Below are 21,251 nucleotides of genomic sequence, written 5' to 3' on the forward strand. Positions count from 1 at the left end.
TCCTGTAAGCCATTTCGATTCTGAATTGGTGGATGTCTCTGCCTCGTTTTGACAGAGCTTCCTCAATTTGCTTGTCATTACGTATCAAATTGTGCAGTCTGGTCAAATTAATTGTCTTGCTGCCTTGCACTATTACTTCTTTCCCATACCATATTCCCCTTCCATACTCTTCCTTCTTTTAGGACCTCTTCATCCTGCCGGGAGTTCCCTGTCGCTAAAATGATCAGTATACCTAACGTCCATTTATAATTTTTCCAAGAGTCCCTTCCCATTTTCCCTTTCTTGTTTGTTTCTATACCACTCTTGAATTAAGTCGTTACAATAACAACACGTCCACACGATAGTAACAGTGGGCCAAATAATAAAGGCCCAAACTGGCACACAAATGAGCTCTGACATCCGTTCCTGAACTTTTGGGCAATACTTTCAAGTCCAAATATTTAATTTAATACAAGAGCAGGTACAGTTCTTCAGCGAGAAGATGGCCTTTTTCTTAGTCAGGCAATCGTAGTACGTCCTGGTTCAATGCCTTTTCTTTTGTCTGTATTTCGTCGGGGAAATAATATTTACAACGGGTTGCATGCACCCAATTTGGATGCTTTTCCAACTTCAGCGCGGTTCGTGTTGTGAGAATTATCTGATATGGTCCTTTCCACCTAGGAGAAAAGGATTCTTTGTTTAATGTTTTTACCAACACTTGGTCTCCAGGCCTAAAAGGGTGCATATTTCCTTCCGACGGGGGCACCTGTGTCTGCTTTATTTGTTCATGCAGACTCCTTGCTATTTCACACATAGCCTGAGCATACTTTAGTGATTTTTCATCATTCCAAATTAATGCTATTTTTTCAGCCAACAATGGTGGTTTTACGCCGGTAGGCATTGGTCTTCCCAACAAGGCTTCATGTGGTGTCAAACCAGTATTTCGGTTTCTTTGGTTTCTCATTGTATACAGTACCACTGGTAAGGCATCCTGTTTCCTGACATACCTTGGTGAGGGTAGATTTTATTATCCCATTCGCTCTCTCTACCATTCCCGAGGACTGTGGTTGATATGGTATATGTAACTTCCACTGGAAACCTAATGCTTCTGCAAGATTTTGCACTATCTTGATTCCTATAGGTATCCCATATCTTGGTACTATTTCTTTAAATGGAATCTTTACGACTGTTAGGGCATCGTCTCTCTTAGTGGCGTACGCTTCTACCCACCTTGTGAACATGTCTATTATCACCAATAGGTACTTAAAACCTGATACTGGAGGCATGTGGACAAAATCAATTTGCAAATTTTCAAAGGGCATACTAGGTTGGGGTAGATGATCATATTCAGCATGTGTTTTACCTCTGTTATTTTGTTGACAAATTTGGCATGTTCTAGCAACTTTCTCAATTACTACTGTTATTCCTGGTGCATTAATAGCATATATCATCCCTCCACGGTCAGGCTCACATGGGCAAGAATAGAGATCTAGGGCAAACAGTTCGCCCATCAGGGTGATACCAAATGTCGTTTCTCAGAAAACAACCCTGGTTTTCCCAAGTCCTTCTTTCCTGGATAGTAACTTGTTGTTGGGCTGTTTTAAGTAGTTGGATGTCAAGTGTTTGTGGAAGGGAGACTGAGACTGCTTGAAGGCAGTCTGCCTGTGCCGAAGCAGCCTGTTTGGCTGCCTCGTCAGCCCTCCTATTTCCTACTGATACTTCATCCTCACTGGTTGTGTGAGCTGCACATTTGATAACGGCTACCTTACTTGGCAACTGAATGGCGTCTAATAGATTAACCACCAGTTGAGAGTGCTTAATATGCTTTCCTCCAGAGGTGATAAAACCTCTGTTTTTCCATAGTTGCCCAAAATCATGGACCACACCAAATGCATACCTAGAATCAGTATAGATATTGGCAGTTTGATCTTTTGCTATTATACAAGCTCTGGTGAGGGCAAACAATTCAGCAGCCTGAGCCGAGGTTCCGGGAGGCAGGGCAAATGCTTCAACCGTTTCATGGGGGTTTACAATTGCATAACCTGCCAAAAGTAAATCATCTGACGGCCTGTACGATGATCCATCTGTATACAGAATGAGATCAGGATTGTCCGTAGGTTCTGTGAGCAAGTCTGGTCTTGGTAAGGTGGCTACTTGCACTGTTAATAGACAATCATGCTGGTCTGGATCTTCTATGTCAGTAGTAGGAAGGAAAGTGGCTGGGTTTACTACCGGTGCGCGCCGAAAGGTGTAATTAGGGTGTGACAGTAGTAATACTTCATAACCTGTTCTTCTGGATGCTGTAAAGTGTTGTGTGGCAGCGGAATTCAACAGTAATAACACAGCGTGGGCTGTTATGACAGTACATGGAAAGTCCAAAACAATAGGTACCGACTTCTCCACCATCACCGTGGTAGCTGCTAAAGCGCGTAGACATGCTGGCATTCCCTTTACCACTGGAGGCAGCAAAACTGAATAATAAGCCACTGGTCTATTTCCCCCACCATGTTCTTGGGTTAGTACGGCTGTTGCAAATCCTTCTTTTTCATTCACATACATTTGAAAAGGTTTTCCATAATTCGGAAGTCCCAACGCCGGGGCATTAGTGATCGCTTTCTTTAACTGTTTAAATGCTTCTTCTCTCTCAGGGGTGGGGCATCATTTAGAGCAGCTGATCTTAGGACTGCATCCCATTCCCGACAATCAGGGATCCATTGTCTATAGTACCCAACCATCCGCAAAAATGACAAGATATCCTTCTATGTCTTCGGTATGGTGGCTCTTTGAATTATCTGAATTCTTTCTGGTCCTAGCTGCCTTTGCCCATGAGATATGATAAAATCCAGGTACTGGACTTGAGTCTGACAAAACTGTAACTTTTGTAACGACATTCGGTGCCCTCTTTCACACAGGTGTTGTAATAGTTTCAGGGAGTCTTGCATACACCTATATCCGTGGCTGGAAGCCACAAGCAAGTCATCTGCATACTGCAACAGTACGGACTGGTCTGATAAGGAACAGTCTTCGAGGTCTCTCTTTACTGCTGCTGCATATACGGCGGGGCTTTCTGTATACCCTTGGGGCAACCTGGTCCAGGTGTACTGCTGTTTCTTGTAGGTGAAGGCAAACAGATACTGACTCTCCTGACTTAGTGGGATGGAGAAAAAGGCTGAACACAGATCTACCACAGTAAAGACAGTTGCTGTTGGTGGCATAGCAGATAGTATAATGTTGGTGTCCGGCACCACAGGGGTGATAGGGACTACTATCTTGTTAATAGCTCTCAGATCTTGCACAAATCTCCACTCATTCGGCCTATTAACCTTTGGTATGGGCAGTATCGGAGTGTTACACGTGCTCTGTGTCTTTTCTAGAACTCCTTGTTCCAACAATGCAGAAATGACTGGCTCTATCTCATCTTCTGCCTCTGGAGGCAGTCTGTACTGCCTAATGCTTGGTAACACGGCGTTCTTTATCAGCTGTACCCGATGGGGTACTGCAGAATGTACTTGCCCAACATGATTCTTATGTTTTGCCCAAAGTTCCGAAGATACTTGATTCAATGCCATTGGCAGCTGAGAGCTTGGTTGTTCAGGGGGCTGCTGTTTTTTAAAAGTGGAGGCATAACTTTTACCTTTCGACCAGAGAATCCCCCTGTTGTGGGTGATGAATTCCATCTGAACATTCTGTAATTCTATTACTGCCCAAGGTCGATAGCCTGGTTGCTGTTTCTCCTTTTCAATTTCTACAATCATCGGACCCATATCTTTGGGTTTCGCTGGCGGTTTTACAGCTAATGTCAGATGGGGTGTCGAGTTCTCTTCTTTAAACCGCTTCTGCTGTAAGGGTGTCAAATTCATGGCTACCCCTAATCCTTCTGGTCCGAAATAAATGCGGGGTGTAGCTTCTATTATTTCTTCTTTATTTAGAAAGGGCTGTATTAAGCACTGGTAAGTTTCAGCTTTTTGTCGAGTATACCAGGTTGTACAGTGAAGCTGAACTGCCTCAAAGCTTGTTAAAATTATTATACATCAATTCTTCGGTATTAGAGTCGAATTTAGTTTTTAAGTTTTGTATAATTTCATGTATCAAAGGGGAATAGGAGTTGCCATTCAACTGCCAATAATAGAGGGTAGCCTTTTCTTTGTTATCTTCCCTCTTTTCTCCCTCAATCCCCTTGAGGAACTGATGGATTTTATTAGGTGGGAGTTCCATGAACATTCCCTCCTGTGTACAATAAATTGTGGCTCCTAGTTTGCATAAAGTCTGCCTTCCTAATAAAGGGAGAGGCGCTGTTTTAGAGACTATCAAAGCCTCGTCATTAACTTGTTGCCCTTCAATGATCAATCTGGTAGGTTCAGATAAAAATTCTTTCATGGGGATACCGGCCACGCCCAAACTTAAGACGGTGGTGTTGCTTACAGGTAGTCCCACAGAGGGTGGTACAGAAGACATAGTAGCACCGGTATCCACCAGGAACTTCACATAAGTGTTTCCCACTTTTACTACTGCTAGAGGGTTTTCTTCCATGTCGGCTGATAAGCGGAGGGCTGCCGCTTGTACCACTAAGCCTCCGGGGCATCCCTATGCTGATTGGTGCGGGTTGGGGTTAGAGAATGAAAACTGAGGGGCCAAGGGAGGTGGAGGTTCGGGGAAACCCCCTTTCAATCCTCCACCCTGTTTCGGGGGGCACCTATAATCGCGAGCCCAATGCCCTTTTCTTCCGCAATAAGTGTTTCCCACTTTTACTACTGATAGTATTGACCTGTCGTTTTGGCCTTATTGTCTTTATAGGTGAATAGTCCCTCCCTATTTAACAAGGTTTGTACTGCCATAGGTATTCCTGCATGTTCGTCCCAACTATTTCTCCATCTGCCTGCGAAGTCTATCATTGATTCTTCCGCCTTCTGCAAGCAGCAGGTGACTTCCCCTATATCTCCGTGCTTTTTAGCTCCCTTTAATATGGCATCCTTGCCCCTGTGTTGCAACCAATGTTCCTGGGACTCATTTCCTTCTTCCTCATCATTTTTTCGCCAATCTCCGTTTTCGCCGGCGGGTATAGGGAACATATTTTTTACCCCCTGCCAGGAAGACCCATAGGATGCTTGCAATAATAATTTAACATCTCCTGGGAGTGGATTGTAAATTGTACATGTCTGCTCAAGCCAGTTGTGAAAAGCTATTGGTCGTTTTACCGGATTCGGAGCGGCCGAGATCATATCTCTGGCTTCTCCGGGAGACCAGGGTTTCAGGACTGCTGTAGTTCCTACCATTACTCTAGGATTTTGGCCGACGGGGGTTTGGGAAGTAGAGTCGGCGGCTTTTTTTTTGCCGTTTGTTGCCTTGTTTGGTGAGGAACTCTCCTCCCTGTGTCCTGGTTTGCTACCCCTCCCTCTACTGCTTCGGCTTCCCCTGATCCTGATGCTCCCGGATCTCCTCCACCGGGTCCTCCATTAGGTGGCTGATCCGGAGGGGCTGCTCGTTCCCTCGGAGCTTGATTTCTATGGGCCGCAATTATTTCTATCATTTCCTGCCAACTATCTTGTTTTGGGGGTTCTATACGGGGGTAAAGTCCTACTGCTGGTGCTGAGGGGATAGGAAAACCCGGAGGACTGTAAGAGGGAGGTTTTCCACCTTTTCCTTTTTCTTTTTCTTCCGGTTTACTTTTGGGGGGTTGATGCTTTTTGGCAACCTCTGTCCATTTTTTAAAACAGTTTTCCATGTAGTCCTTATCCCAAGTAGGATCTCCCCCTCCTTCTTTGGTTACTTTTCTCCATTCCTCTATCTGTCGTCTCCTGTTTCTTTAATTACAGTGTCCGCCGGCGAGCCGGGCGGCACAATAGGACCTCCTACCTTCTCTCGTTGCTTTACTACCTTACGGATTTTCTTCTCGGTTTGAGGATCTAATTTCATTTTATCAGTCGAGTGATCATCTTTCTTTCCTTTTCTAGGAGCTGGGTGCGAGTGCCCTGCTCGACTAGAGCTGTTTCCCATTCGTCCGGGTGTTATGTCCCACGATCCTTTCTGAAATGAGAGTTTAGGACACGCCTACAAAATATACAGTATTTTACAAAGCGCTCACCGGTGTTCTCTTTTCTGCTCAGCTCGGGGTCTCCTTTTGCCTTTTCGTTACTTTAGCTTCTTTACGGTAGCTACCTTATGCCTCAACCCCTCCCCTGGGGATTTTTTGGCGGCTCGTCCTTCTTTTTAACTAGGACTGCCCAGGCACCTTCCTCCTTTCAGCTAGGAAGGTCCTTTAAAATTCCTCTTTTCTCTTTAAAAGTTAAATTTAGTTCTTTTGGATCTCGTTATCAGAGATCCTGCCGACTGCGGCAGAAACTGTCGAGGAAATTTAGCTTAAATTAACTCAGGCGGAGACTTTCAGAATTGCGCTTCGAGAGAATTTTATTTCTAAAACTAACGAGATATCTCGGAGAGCCTGCTTAGTCCACACCAAGGCAGAACTCTGAATTTTACAGGCAACTTCGCTCTATCTTGATACAGTTGAAACAGGAATTTTATCTGCAACTCGCCACGCATAAACATTATTCATACATTGTATCTATGAGCATTATTCATACGAAATTGTGAGTACAAAGTTCACCCCGGTGTAGGCAGACTTTATCTGTTTCTTGCATAGTTTCTCTCTGTCCCGATGCTGATAAGCAAGGTATCTGGAAACTCATGCAAAGACCAGACAGTCATGTATATACAACATTCTGTTCTTTGAGGCTGATAAGTTTCGGTAAACACCAGATAGTCATGTATATACAACATTCTGTTCTTTGAGGCTGATAAGTTTCGGTAAACACCAGATAGTCATGTATATACAACATTCTGTTCTTTGAGGCTGATAAGTTTTGGTAAAAACCAGATAGTCATGTATATACAACATTCTGTTCATTGAGGCTGATAAGTTTCGGTAATTTTCTCTAGCTCCTTGAATTCTACAGAATCAGCAAAAGCGAACTTAACCCTTCCTTTAACCTAGGACATGGATTGTTTTCTTCTACAGACATCAATCAAATGTTCAACATGTCCAGCAACACAGAATACAAAGGCAAAGCAGGAGAGTGGTCCCCTGCCCCCATACATTGCAATAAATTGCATACCACCTAGATGGAGATATAACACAGCCATCACCTCACATCTGTCGTTCGCAGTGGTGGTACGGAACCTAAGGGTGGAGTGCCGCACTCTGGGACCACTGGGAGGCCTGTGGCAGCAATGTTCCTGGCTATCGCATCCAGGGCCTCAGTCAGCCACGGAATGTACTCAGTCATGGTGGCCAGCTGTCGGGATATGGCCCCCCAATGCTTCGATGAGCTGGTCACCAATGTCTACAGTCCTCCTAGACAACTGTACCATCTCTCCGCTGACAGGTGGCGCTCGTGGACCAGACCTGCCACATCCACGAGGCCTCCGCGGGCTCGGTGCCGTCCTGGGGACAAATGGGATGCCCTGTGGCAAGGTGCTTGGGTCCGGTACCTCCAGAGTGGAGGCGGGAATGACCGGAGGACCACTAGATGGCCTTGGGGTGGAATGGCTTCCGGAGCGTGGCGATGCAGGTTCTTCAAAGTTGGCGCTCTCTTCCGTGGAGAACAGACCCAGCGGATTGACGGGCGAGAATTGGAGCTGCTCAGCACCAGATGCAGGATCATCCGGAGAGTCCAGCTCCATGCCCCCAACTTCTGGCCTCTGTAGTCTTGCCTGGGGCTGCACTGCTGGCTGAGCTGCAAAACACAAATAAGGTCATTAGAGGAGAAGCGGGTGCTAGGGTCACAAGGTGAGTCCAGCGCTACACACAGCATATGAAAGACAAAAGCACCACCGCTTTCAAAATCATCACAGACATCACATTTCATGACCATCAATACATTTGCATTGCAATGATTTTCATTAGGCCAGCATTATTTCTCGGACAATTTTAGAAATCGTCTATCATATATGATTGTTCGGTGTTCGGATTTAATTGGGTTTGGCATCTATTGACTTTACATCATGCAATGGTGTAAGCTTTACTGAAGTGGCATCACTTCAGGGTCTGCAGATGCATCCATGGCTGTCCAGGGGTGCTTCCCCACGAATGCGAGCACCCGTTCCTCCATCTCAGTGATGTCGCTGGGGACTGGTGGCCCCCCCCACCCGTTCACCTCTGCACGGACCTCATCATCGATAACTTCTTCTGTAAAAGGTGACAGGACGACATGGCATAAGATCATTGCGTGATATCAGTGCTAGGTACTGTCACAGAGACTGATACAACACATAACCGACAGATGTAATCATGATTATTATAAAAATTATCATTCTTTACCGTGACCACAGGCTTTGAGTAAAACATTCCCGGTACAAGTGAAAGAGCTCACATCTGCTGACAGTCACTCATGACTGCTACAAATCAAATTATATCAATACATAAGTACATGTAAATCGATGTAATACTTACTCTTGCGGATCCCACAAGGTCGTTCCATCGTTTGCAGCATTGGTTGCCCTTACGAACCTTGTTGTTTGCCGACGAGACCACCTCTGCTATCTCAGCCCATACCATCTGGCAGTCCTTTGGGGTGGGCTTCCCATGCCCTCCCTGTGTCAAATCACCTCAGCGTAACTTGACCTCCTGCAGGAGGGAGGCATTTGCCTCGTCCGAGAACCTCCTGGCTCTTTTGCGCCCTCCAATGTGCTTCTCTCCAGCCTCAGTCTCCACAGCGTGCTGTGATGCCTCCTTCTCTCTCTCCATTATAGGCCATATTCGGGTAAATATGTGGCTGGTAGCACCTAATTTTTATTTCCCAATTTGCTCTAAAGATCTAAATGCTCCCTTCTTCCTCCCAAAGCAGCCACATCACACCCACACACGCCTTCAGCCCCTCTGAGCTCCCTCTCTCTCTCTGTCTCCTCTTCTGCGCATGTCACGATGACCCTTGACCTTCTGATTCGCGGGAATCAAGTGTTGCTATGCCGTTGCTAAGGACAGCCACACTTTCCGGCAGAAGGTCAGCGAGATTTAACGCTACCACCCATTTCATGTCGCTCGCGGTAACGCCCAATTTCAAAAATGGAGACTAGGTGCTTTGAGAATGGGCGCGAAGCCGGCGATCTGAAAACTCATTTTTACTGCCCACGCTGGAAATAACGCCCATTTTTGGGCGATAAGCACAAAAGTATAAAATCTAGCATATGGACAGTGGGTATTTCTGATAAACTGATCCAGACAATCTGAGTTTCGGATAATGCAGTACCAGATAATGGGCGTCACTGATAATTCAGACACAGGCAGTTGCTGTTTCTGATCATTCAGATCCAGACAGTGGGTGTTTCTGACAAACAAACCCAGCCAGCATGTGTTTCAGATCATTCAGACCCAGAGATTGGGTGTTTCCAATAACTCAGACCAGGCCGTGTGTGTTTCTGATCATCAGACCATGGCAGTGGGCGTTTCTGATAATCCAGTCCCACACAGTGAGTTTTTTTTGATCATTCAGATTCAGACAGTGTTTTTTTTGTGATAATTCAGGCCCAGACCATGGCTGCTTCAGCGAAACAAACCTAGAAATTGGGTGTCTCTGAAATAATAGACAGGCAGTGTGTGTTTCTGATAAACAGCCCCAGAGAGCGGGACTTTCTGTTAATTCAGGTACAGCAGGCGGTTAAGAAAGCAAATGGCATGTTGGCCTTCATAGCGAGGGGATTTGAGTACAGGGGCAGGGAGGTGTTGCTACAGTTGTACAGGGCCTTGGTGAGGCCACACCTGGAGTATTGTGTACAGTTTTGGTCTCCTAACCTGAGGACGGACATTCTTGCTATTGAGGGAGTGCAGCGAAGGTTCACCAGACTGATTCCCGGGATGGCAGGACTGACCTATCAAGAAAGACTGGATCAACTGGGCTTGTATTCACTGGAGTTCAGAAGAATGAGAGGGGACCTCATAGAAATGTTTAAAATTCAGATGGGTTTAGACAGATTAGATGCAGGAAGAATGTTCCCAATGTTGGGGAAGTCCAGAACCAGGGGTCACAGTCTAAGGATAAGGGGTAAGCCATTTCGGACCGAGATGAGGAGAAACTTCTTCACCCAGAGAGTGGTGAACCTGTGGAATTCTCTACCACAGAAAGTTGTTGAGGCCAATTCACTAAATATATTCAAAAAGGAGTTTGATGTAGTCCTTACTACTAGGGGGATCAAGGGGTATGGCGAGAAACAGGAATTGGGTACTGAAGTTGCATGTTCAGCCATGAACTCATTGAATGGCGGTGCAGGCTAGAAGGGTCGAATGGCCTACTCCTGTACCTATTTTCTATGTTTCTATGTTAATTCAGTCCCAGCCATTCGGTGCTACTGATAATTCAGACCCTGAAAGTGAGTGTTTCCAATAATTCAGAGGCAGATAGTGGGTGTTTACGATCATTCGGACCAAGAGAGTGGATGTTTCTGATAGAACAATGCCAGAGTGTTTTTTTCACATAATTCAGACACAGACAGTGGGTGATTGTGATATATCAGACCCAGACAGTGGTGTCTGTGATAATTCACTCCGAAACACTGGTGGTTTATGATAATGCCGACTCAGACAGTATGTGTTTCTGATAAAACAGACATAGAAACCGGGTTTTTGTGACACATCAGATGGAGAGAGTGGGTGATTCTCATAAACAGACCAGGCAGTGGGTGGGTCTGACAATTCAAAACTTGACAGTGTGTGTTTTTAAGATTTCAAAACCAAACAGTGGGTGCTTCTTATTGTACAAACCCAGAGAGTGTGCTTCTCTGATCATTCAGATCCAGGCAGTGTGAGTTTCTGTTTATTCAGACCCAGACAGTGGGCGTTTCTGATAATTCAGACATGACAATGGGTGTTTCTGATAATTCAGATCCAGACAGTGAGTACTTCTGATAAATAGACTGAGACGGTGAGAGTTTATGATCATTTACTCCGAGGCAATGGGTGTTTCTGATAACTTGGACTCAGACAGTGAGAGTTTCTGATAAAACAAACCCAGACAGCGGATCTTTCCAATTAATCAGTCGCAAACAATGTGTGTTTCTCATAATTCAAACAGAGATAATTTGTCCTGATAGTACAGTAACAGACAGTTGGTGTTTATCATAACTCAGACACAGACTATGTGCATTTCTCATAATTAATTTTCTTTTTTCTTTTCCCTGGGTCTTTTCCCGTGTGTCTTTCTCCCTATATCTTTTCCACTGGCTCCCTTTTCCCGGCGTCTATGCGACTGTATATTTTCTCCTGGGTCTTTTTTTTCCCTTGGGTTTTTTCCCCTGGGTCTTTTTCCCTGGGCCGTATTCCCTGGGCCTATTCTGCTGAACCTCTTTTCCCTGCATCTTTTCCCCCGGGTCTTTTCTCCTGCCACTATTCCCCAGGGTCTTTTGCCAATATCCTTTCCCATTGGGCCTTTTCCGCGGTGTCTTTTCCCGGGTCTTTTCCCGTGGGACTCTTTTCTCAGCGCCTTTCCCCTGAAACTTTTCCCCTGCATCTTTTCCTCTGGGTCTTCTCCCCTGGGACTTTTACACTGGGTCTTTCTCCCTGCGTTTTTTCTCCTGCCTCAATTCTCCTGGGTTGTTTCCCGTGGGTTATTTTGACTGTGCCTTTTCCCTGGGTCTTTTTCCCTCTGTCTTTTCCACTGGCTCCCTTTTCCCATGGTCCATTCCACTGAGTCTTTTCTCGTGGGTCTTTTCCACCTGGATCATTTTCCCTTGGGTCTTCTCCACTGCATCTTTTCCCCCGATTCCTTTCCCTGGGTTTCTTTTCCCAGCGTATTTTCCACTGAAACTTTTCCCCTGGCTCTTTTCCCCTGAGACATTTTCACAGCATCTTTTTTCACTGTGTCTTTTCTCCTGAAGCCTTTTCCTTGCATCTTTTCCGCTGCATCTTTCCCCCTGTCTCTTTTCCTATTTCTGTGCCTTTTCCCCGAGCTCTTTTCCGTTAAGTCGTTTTCCATACTTCTTTTCCCTTGGATATTTTTCCCTGGGATGTTTCCCCTCGTCCTTTCCCCTGAATCTATTCCCCTGGATTTTTCCCCTCAGCCTCTTCACCTGGGTCTCTTTTCCTCTGGAACTTTCTAGCTGGTTATATTGCCCTGGGACTTATTCTCTGTGTCTTTCTCCCTGTGTCTTATGGCCTGAATATTTTTCCCAGTCTCAATTCTCCTGGGTTTTATTTTGCCAGGGTCATTTTCCCTGGGTCATTTCCCCTGAGACATATTCCCTGCCACTGTTCCCCTGGGTCTTTTCCGAGGTGTCTTTTCGCCTGGGTCTATACCCCAGAATCTTTTTCTCCTGGAGCTATTGACCTGTATCTTTTTTCCATGGGTTTTCCCCCTCGGTCTCTTCACCTGTGTCTCTTTTTACTTTGATCTTTTTCCCCTGGGTTGATTCACCTGGGTCTTTTCCCCTGGGTCTTTTTCCATTTGTCTTTTCTCCTGCGTATTTTCCCCTGGGTCTTTCTCCCTGTATCTTTTCCATTGGCTCCCTTTTCCCAGGGTCTATTCGACTGAGTATTTTTCCCCATGTCTTCTTTTCCCAAGCATTTTCCGCTGAATCTTTTTCCCTGCTGCTTTTCCCCTGGTTCTCTTCCCCTGAGTCTTTTCCTTTGCATCTTCTCCACTGCCTCTTTTCCCCCAGGTCCGTTTCCTGGGTCTCTTTTCCCAGCATCTTTTCCACTGAAACTATTCCCTTGGTTCTTTTCCCCTGAGACATTTCCACAGTATCATTTTCATGTGAGTCTTTTCCCCTGAGTCTTTTCCCCTGAGTCTTTTCCCCTGGGTTTTTTCCCCTGGGTCTTTTCCGCCGTGTCCTTTCCCCTGGAACTTTTTCATTGGGTCTTTTCCTATTGGGACATTTCCCCTTTGTCTTTTTCCCCGGGTCCTTTCCCTGGGTCCGTTTTCCCAGCGTCGTTTCCACTGAAACTTTTCCCCTGTTCTTTTCCCCCAGGTCTTTTCACTTGAATCTTTTCCCCTGGGACTCTTTCATTGGGTCTTTGCCCAATGTATTTTCCCGTTGGGACATTATCCCTGGGTCTTTTCCCCTGTGGCTTTTTCCCTAGGGCTTTTCTCCTGCATCTTTTCTCCTGGCTCAATTCCCCTGGGTCATTTCAGAGACATAGAAACAAAGAAATATAGAAATTAACAGCGCAGAAGGAAGCCATTTTGGCCCATCGTGTCCGTGCCGGCCGACAAAGAGCCGCATGGCCCTCGGTCAACAGCCCTAAAGGTTACATATAAATGTATGAACAATGAACAATGGCAGAAAGGTAAAGAGCACCCAGCCCAACCAGTCTGCCTCACATAACTGCGACACCCCTTACACTGAAACATTCTACACTCCACCCCAACTGGAGCCATGGGATCTGCTGGGAGAGGGAATTTGAGGAAAAAAATCTGGGAAATTTCCTCTCCGACCCATCCAGGTGATCGAAACTAGTCCAGGAGATCACCCTGATCATATTCTATTCCCTGCAGTACTTACCATTATATCTGCACCGTCCAACAAAAGGTCATCCAGTCTCATCCGAAATTACCAGCTCTAGGTCCGTAGCCCTGCAGCTTACGGTACTTTAAGTGCCCATCCAACCATCTCTTAAAAGTGGTGAGGGTTTCTGCATCCACCACTCTTCCAGGCAGCGAGTTCCCAATCCCAACAACCCTCAAATCCCCTCTAAACCTTCCACCAACCACCTTAAAACTATGCCCCCTTGTAATAGACCCCTCCACTAATGGAAATAGGCCCTTACTATCCACTATGTCCAGCCCCCTCAATATTTTGTACAGCTCAATGAGGCCTGCTCTCAACCTCCTCTGTTCCAATGAGAACAAATCCAGTCTATCCAATCTGTCCTCATAACTAAGATTCTCCATTCCAGGCAGCATCCTAGTAAATCTCCTCTGCACTCTCTCCAGTGCACAAAGTATTATATAATTTAAGCATAACCTTGCTGCTCTTGTATTCTGTGCCTCGGCAAATAAAGGCAAGTATTCCGTATGCCTTCTGAACTACCTTATCCACCTGGCCTGCTACTTTCAGGGATCTGTGGACAAGCACTCCAAGGTCCCTTTGTTCATCTACACTATTAAGTTGCCTACTGCTTAATGTTTATACCCTTTCCTCATTCGCCCTCCCAAAGTGCATCACCTCACACTTCTCTGAATGAAATTCTATTTGCACTGCTTTGCCCACCTGACCAGTAGATTGATATCTTCCTGCAGCCCATGACTTTCCTCATCATTATCAACCACACATCCAATTTTAGTTTTGTCTGCAAACTTCTTAATCATACTCCCTATATTCAAATCTAAATCGCTGATATATACCACAAAAAGCAGGGAACCCAATACTGAGCCCTGCGGAACCCCACTGGAAACATCCTTCCAGTCACAAAAACATCCATCAATCATTACCCTTTGCTTCCCACCTCCAAGCCAATTTTGGGTCCAACTTGCCTCCTTTGCCCTGTATCCCATGGGCTTTAACCTTCGTGACCAGTCGACCATGTGGGACCTTATCAAAAGCTTTGCTAAAGTCCATACACACTACATCGTACACATTATCCTCATCGACCCACTTGGTTACCTCCTCAAAAAATTCAAACAGGTTAGTCAAACACGATCTTCCCTTAACAAAACCGTGCTGACTGTCCCTAATTAATCCTTGCCTTTCCAAATGGAATTTGTCCTGTCTTTCAGCATTTTTTCCAATACTTTTCCCACCACTGAGGTTAGGCTGACAAGCCTGTAATTACTTGGCCTATCCCTTTCTCCCTTCTTAAACAAGGGTACTACATCAGCAGTCCTCCAATCCTCCGGCACCATGCCCAAATCCAAAGAGGACTGGAAAATGATGGTCAAGACCTCTGTATTTCCTCTTTTACTTTGTTAAACAGCCTGGGATGCATTTTATCCAGACCTGGTATCTTATCTACTTTCAAAGCTGCTAAACCCCTTAATACTTCCTCTCTCACTATATTTATTTCATCCAGAATATCACACTCCTCCTCGATAGCAGTATCTGCATTGCCCCTTTCCTTTGTGAAAACAGATGCAAAGTATTCATTGAGAACCTTCCCAACATCTTCCACCTCCACAAAAAGATTACCCTCATGGTCTCTAATAGGCCACACCCTTTCTTTAGTTACCATCTTACTCTTTATATATTTGTAGAACATCTTTGGGTCTTCCTTAATTTTACTAGCCAAGAATTTTTTGTGCTCTCTCTTAGCATTCCTAATATCTGATTTAATTTTTCCTCTTAACTTTCTATATTCCTCCAAAGACTCTAAAGTATTTAGCCCTTGGTAGTGTATGAATAAAGAGTCTGACCAGATACTGTGAGCACAAAGTAAAGTGTGACCTCAGTCTTATATTGCAGGTCTCCAGAGTGCCTCTCCAGCCTGTGAGGCCTCCTTAAGCACAGGTGCTCCTAAGGGATTATGGGATCCCTTGGGACTGCAGGAGATGAGCCCTCTGGTGGTTAAACAAGGTATTTACAGGTTTACATATATAACAACACTCCCCCCACCGCCCAAAGTCAATAGTGTAATTATTAACAAGGTGAGTCAAACTGGGGCCGTCCTTTCCCTGGTTGATCGTCTCGGTGCAAATGCTGGTTTTGGTGAGTCGTTTGTTGGACTCTCGCTGGGCTGCTGTACAGCTGGCCTTGCTGGGCTGCCTGGTATGGTGAGTCCTGCTGGGCTGCTGCGAATGATGGGTTCTGCTTCGTGGCCAACCACCACATCGGTTGCCTTTTGTGTGTGTGTTGGGGGGTCAAAAAAGGTAGGGTCTAATGTGGGTTGCTCTGGATAGTCCGTGAATCTGAGTTTGGTTTGGTGCAAGTGTTTCCTGTAGATGAGTCCGATGGAAAGTTTGATCCGAAACACCCTACGACAGTGCCGGGAAGCCACTTGGGACCTTGTCCATAGTTCAACACAAATACAGGATCATTAATCTCAATTTCGCGTGACACATTTGCGCTATCATGATATATACTTTGTTGAAGCTGCTTGCTAGCTACCTGTTCATGTAGATTAGGGGGGACTAACAAGAGCCTTGTCTTAAGTGCACTTTTAATGAGCAGTTCTGCGGGTGGAATCCCAGTGAGCGAGTGGGGTCTCATATGGTAACTAAGCAGGACTCGGGATAGGCGAGTCTGCAGTGAGCCTTCAGTTACCCTCTTCAAACTCTGCTTGATTGTTTGCACTGGTCTCTCTGTCTGACCATTGGATGCTGGTTTGAACGGGGCAGATGTGACATGTTTGATCCCATTGCGGGTCATGAACTCTTTGAACTCGGCACTGGTGAAGCACTGCCGGTTGTCACTCACAAGGACATCAGGTAGGCCGTGCGTGGCAAATATGGCCCGCAGGCTTTCAGTGGTGGCAGCGGACGTGCTTGCCGACAATATCTCACATTCAATCCATTTGGAGTCCGCATCTACAACCACTAGGAACATTTTTCTCAAGAACGGGTCTGCATAGTCGACATGGACCCTAGACCACGGTTTGGAGGGCCATGACCATAAACTTAGTGGCGCCTCCTTGGGTGCATTGCTTAACTGTGAACATGTGTTACATTTGTGCATGCAGAACTCTAAATCCGCATCGATATCGGGCCACCACACGTGGGATCTGGATATTGTTTTCATCATTACAATGCCTGGGTGAGTACTGTGGAGATCACTAATGAAAGTGTCCCTGCCCTTTTTGAGTACCACTACCCGATTGCCCCACAGAAGGCAGTCTACCTGGATAGACATTTCATCTTTGCACCACTGGTACGGCTTAATTTCTTCCTGCATTTCCAATGGGACACTGGACCAGATCCTGTGAAGCACACAGTTTTTTTTAACTAAGGACAGTCGAGGATCCTGGCTCGTCCAGGTTCTAATCTGTCGGGCGGTAACAGGTGATTTCTCACTCTCGAAAGCTTCCATTACCATAACTAAATCTGCGGACTGCGCCATTTCCACCCCCGTGGTAGGCAATCGCAGCCTACTGAGAGCATCGGCACAATTTTCTGTGCCTGGCCTGTGGCAGATGGCGTGAGCGCCCATCTCTGGATGCGGGCCGATGCATTCGTATTTATCCCCTTACTTTCAGAAAAGAGGGATATCAGTGTCTTCTGATCAGTTTCCAATTCAAATTTGAACCCAAACAGATATTGATGCATTTTCTTTACCCCATAAACACACGCTAACGCTTCTTTTTCAATCATGCTGTTGGCCCTCTCAGCCATAGATAGACTTCTGAATGCACAAGCAACCAGTTGCAATTTCCCAAATTCACTGGCTTGTTGCAATACACACCCGGCACCGTATGACGGCGCATCACATGCTAGTACCAAATGCTTACATGGATCATACAACACAAGCAATTTGTTTGAGCATTACAGTTTCCTAGTTTTTATAAAGGCATTTTCTTGGGTTTTATCCCATACCCATTCGTCTCCTTTACGCAGTAAGGCATGCAGTGGTTCTAACAGTGTGCTGAGACTCGGTAAGAAGTTACCAAAGTAGTTCAGGAGTCCTAGAAACAATCACAGCTCCATCACGTTCTGTGGCCTCGGTGCGTTCTCGATTGCATCTGTCTTCGAATCGGTGGGCCTGATGTCGTCCACCGCGATTCTTCGCCCAAGGAACTCTACTTTAGACACCAGGAAAATGCACATCAAGCATTTTAACCTGAGCCCCACGCGCTTAAGCCGACTAAGAACCTCATCCAGGTTCTGCAGATGCTAGACTGTGTCCCGGTCTGTAACCAAGATGTCGTCCTGGAAGACTACGGTGCGCGGGACCGACTTCAGTAAGTATTCCAAATGTCTCTGAAATATCGCCGCAGTTGATCGAATCCCAAATGGAGAATGGGAATTGTAAATGATGAGACCTTTGTGTATGTTGATGCAGGTGAGGCCTTTCAATGATTTCTCCAGCTCCTGCTTCATGTAGGCCGAGGTTAAGTCCAGCTTCTCGAACGTCTTTCCTCCCGCCAGCATCGCAAAAAGGTCATCTGCCTTTGGTAGTGGGTATTGATCCTGCAGGGAGAAATGATTGATAGTTACTTTGTAATCACAACAGATTCTGATGGTGTCATCTCCCTTGAGGACTGGAACAATTGGACTGGTCCACTCGCTGAACTCGATCGGTAAAATGATGCCCTCTCGTTGAAGTCGGTCCAGCTCTATCACCACCCTCTCTCTCATCATGTACAGTACTGCTCTCGCCTTGTGATGGATGGGTCACGCCCTCGGAATTAGGTGGATCTGCACTTTTGCTCCTTGGAACTTCCAGATGCCCGGTTCGAACAGCGAAGGAAATTTGTTTCGGACCTGGGCACATGAAGTGTCGGCAACTGCCGAGAGCGCTCGGACGTCGTCCCATTTCCAGTGTATCTTCCCCAGCCAGCTCCTGCTGAGCAGCATGGGGCCATCGCCCGGTACCACCCAGAGTGGTAACTTGTGCACTGCTCCATCATAGGAGACCTTTACGGTAGCACTGCCGATTACAGGATTCAGTTCCACTTTAGTAGGAAACATCCTCAAAAAATTCCAGAAGATTTGTCAAGCATGATTTCCCTTTCACAAATCCATGCTGACTTGGACCTATCATGTCACCTCTTTCCAAATGCGCTGCTATGACATCCTTAATAATTGATTCCATCATTTTACCCACTACTGATGTCAGGCTGACCGGTCTATAGTTCTCTGTTTTCTCTCTCCCTCCTTTTTTAAAAAGTAGGGTTACATTGGCTACCCTCCACTCAATAGGAACTGATCAAAAGTCAATGGAATGTTGGAAAATGGCTGTCAATGCATCCGCTATTTCCAAGGCCACCTCCTTAAGTACTCTGGGATGCAGACCATCAGGCCCTGGGGATTTATTGGCCTTCAATCCCATCAATTTCCCCAACACAATTTCCTGACTAATAAGGATTTCCCTCAGTTCCTACTTCGAACGAGACCCACTGACACCTTTTATATCCGGAAGGTTGTTTGTGTCCTCCTTAGTGAATACCGAACCAAAGTACTTGTTCAATTGGTCTGCCATTTCTTTGTTCCCAGTTATGACTTCCCCTGATTCTGACTGCAGGGAACCTACATTTGGCTTTACTAACCTTTTTCTCTTTACATATTTATAGAAGCTTTTGCAGTCCATTTTAATGTTCCCTGCAAGCTTCCTCTCGTAATCTACTTTCCCTGCCCTAATCAAACCCTTTGTCCTCCTTTGCTGAGTTCTAAATTCCTCCCAGTCCCCGGGTTCACTGCTATTTTTGGCCAATTTGTATGCCACTTCCTTGGCTTTAGTACTATCCCTGATTTCCCTTGATAGCCACGGTTGAGCCACCTTCCCTTTTTTATTTTTACGCCAGACAGGAATGTACAATTCTTGTAGTTCATCCATGCGGTCTCTAAATGTCTGCCATTGCCCATCCACTGTCAACCCCTTAAGTATCATTCGTCAATCTATCCTAGCCAATTCATGCCTCATACCTCCAAAGTTACCCTTCTTTAAGTTCTGGACCATGGTCTCTGAATTAACTATTTCATTCTCCATCCTAATGTAGAATTCCACCATATTATGGTCACTCTTCCCCAAGGGGCCTCGCACAACGAGATTGCTAATTAATCCTCTCTCATTACACAACACCCAGTCTAAGATGGCCTCCCCCCGAGTTGGTTCCTCGACATATTGGTCTAGAAAACCATCCCTTATGCACTCCAGGAAATCCTCCTCCACCGTATTACTTCCAGTTTGGTTAGCCCAATCTATGTGCATATTAAAGTCACCCATGATAACTGCTGCATCTTTATTGCATGCACCCCTAATTTCCTGTTTGATGCCCTCCCTAACATCACTACTACTGTTTGGAGGTCTATACACAACTCCCACTAGCGTTTTCTTCCCCTTGGTATTTCGTAGCTCCACCCATACCGATTCCACATCATCCAAGCTAATGTCTTTCCTAACTATTGCATTAATTTCCTCTTTAACCAGCAACGCCACCCCGCCTCCTTTTCCTTTCTGTCTATTCTTCCTAAATGTTGAATACCCTTGGATGTTGAGTTCCCAGCCTTGGTCATCCTGGAGCCATGTCTCCATGATGCCAACCACATCGTATCCGTTAACTGAGATCTGCACAGTTAATTTGTCCACCTTATTCCGAATACTCCTTGCATTGAGGCACAGAGCCTTCAGGCTTGCCTTTTTAACCCACTTAGACACTTTAGAATTTTGCTGCAAAGTGGCCCTTTTTGTTTTTTGCCTTGGGTTTCTCTGCCCTCCACTTTTACTCATTTCCTTTCTGTCTTTTGCTTCTATCTCCCTCTGTCTCCCTGCATTGGTTCCCATCCCCCTGCCATATTAGTTTAACTCCTCCCCAACAGCACTAGCAAACACTCCTCCGAGGACATTGGTTCCGGTCCTGCCTAGGTGCAAACCGTCCGGTTTGTATTGGTCCCACCTCCCCCAGAACCGGTTCAATGCCCCAGGAATTTGAATCCCTCCCTGCTGCACCACTGCTCAAGCCATGTATTCATCTGAGCTATCCTGCGATTCCTACTCTGACTAGCATGTGGCACTGGTAGCAAACCAGAGATTACTACTTTTGAGGTCCTACTTTTTAATTTAGCTCCTAGCTCCTTAAATTCATCTCATAGGACCTCATCCCATTTTCGACCTATATCGCTATGGCTTTACTCAAGCTTAGGATCTCTACAGTCAAAATTTTGCAAAGTATTACTTCATGGCCAATGCCAAGTAGAAAGAAGTCCCTGAGCATGTGCTCCGAATGTCCTTCAAAATCACATTGACCTTCAAGGCGCCTTAGCTTGGTGACATAGCTCGCCACTTCCTGGCCTTCAGACCTCTTGCACGTGTAGAATCGGTACCTCGCTAAGAGAACGCTTTCCTTCAGGTTTAGCTGCTCCCGGACCAGTGTGCACAAATCATCATCCGATTTCTCTGTGGGTTTCGCTGGAGCAAGCAGATTTTTCATGAGACCATACGTTGGTGCCCCACAAACGGTGAGGAGAATCGCCCTTCGTTTGACAGCGTTCGCTTCTTCCAGCTCATTGGCCACGAAGTATTGGTCAAGTCGCTCCACGAAGGTTTCCCAATTATCCCGCTCCGAAAATTTCTACTGGATGCCCACTGTTCTCTGCATCATTGTGGTGGGGTTCGATATCTGTATCTTGTCACCAGTTATAGTGTATAAATATAGACCAGATACTGTGAGCTCAAAATAAATAGTATTTTATTGCATGTCT

The sequence above is a fragment of the Pristiophorus japonicus genome, chromosome 9 (assembly GCF_044704955.1).
Source record: "Pristiophorus japonicus isolate sPriJap1 chromosome 9, sPriJap1.hap1, whole genome shotgun sequence".
Classification (NCBI taxonomy): Eukaryota; Metazoa; Chordata; class Chondrichthyes; family Pristiophoridae; genus Pristiophorus; species Pristiophorus japonicus.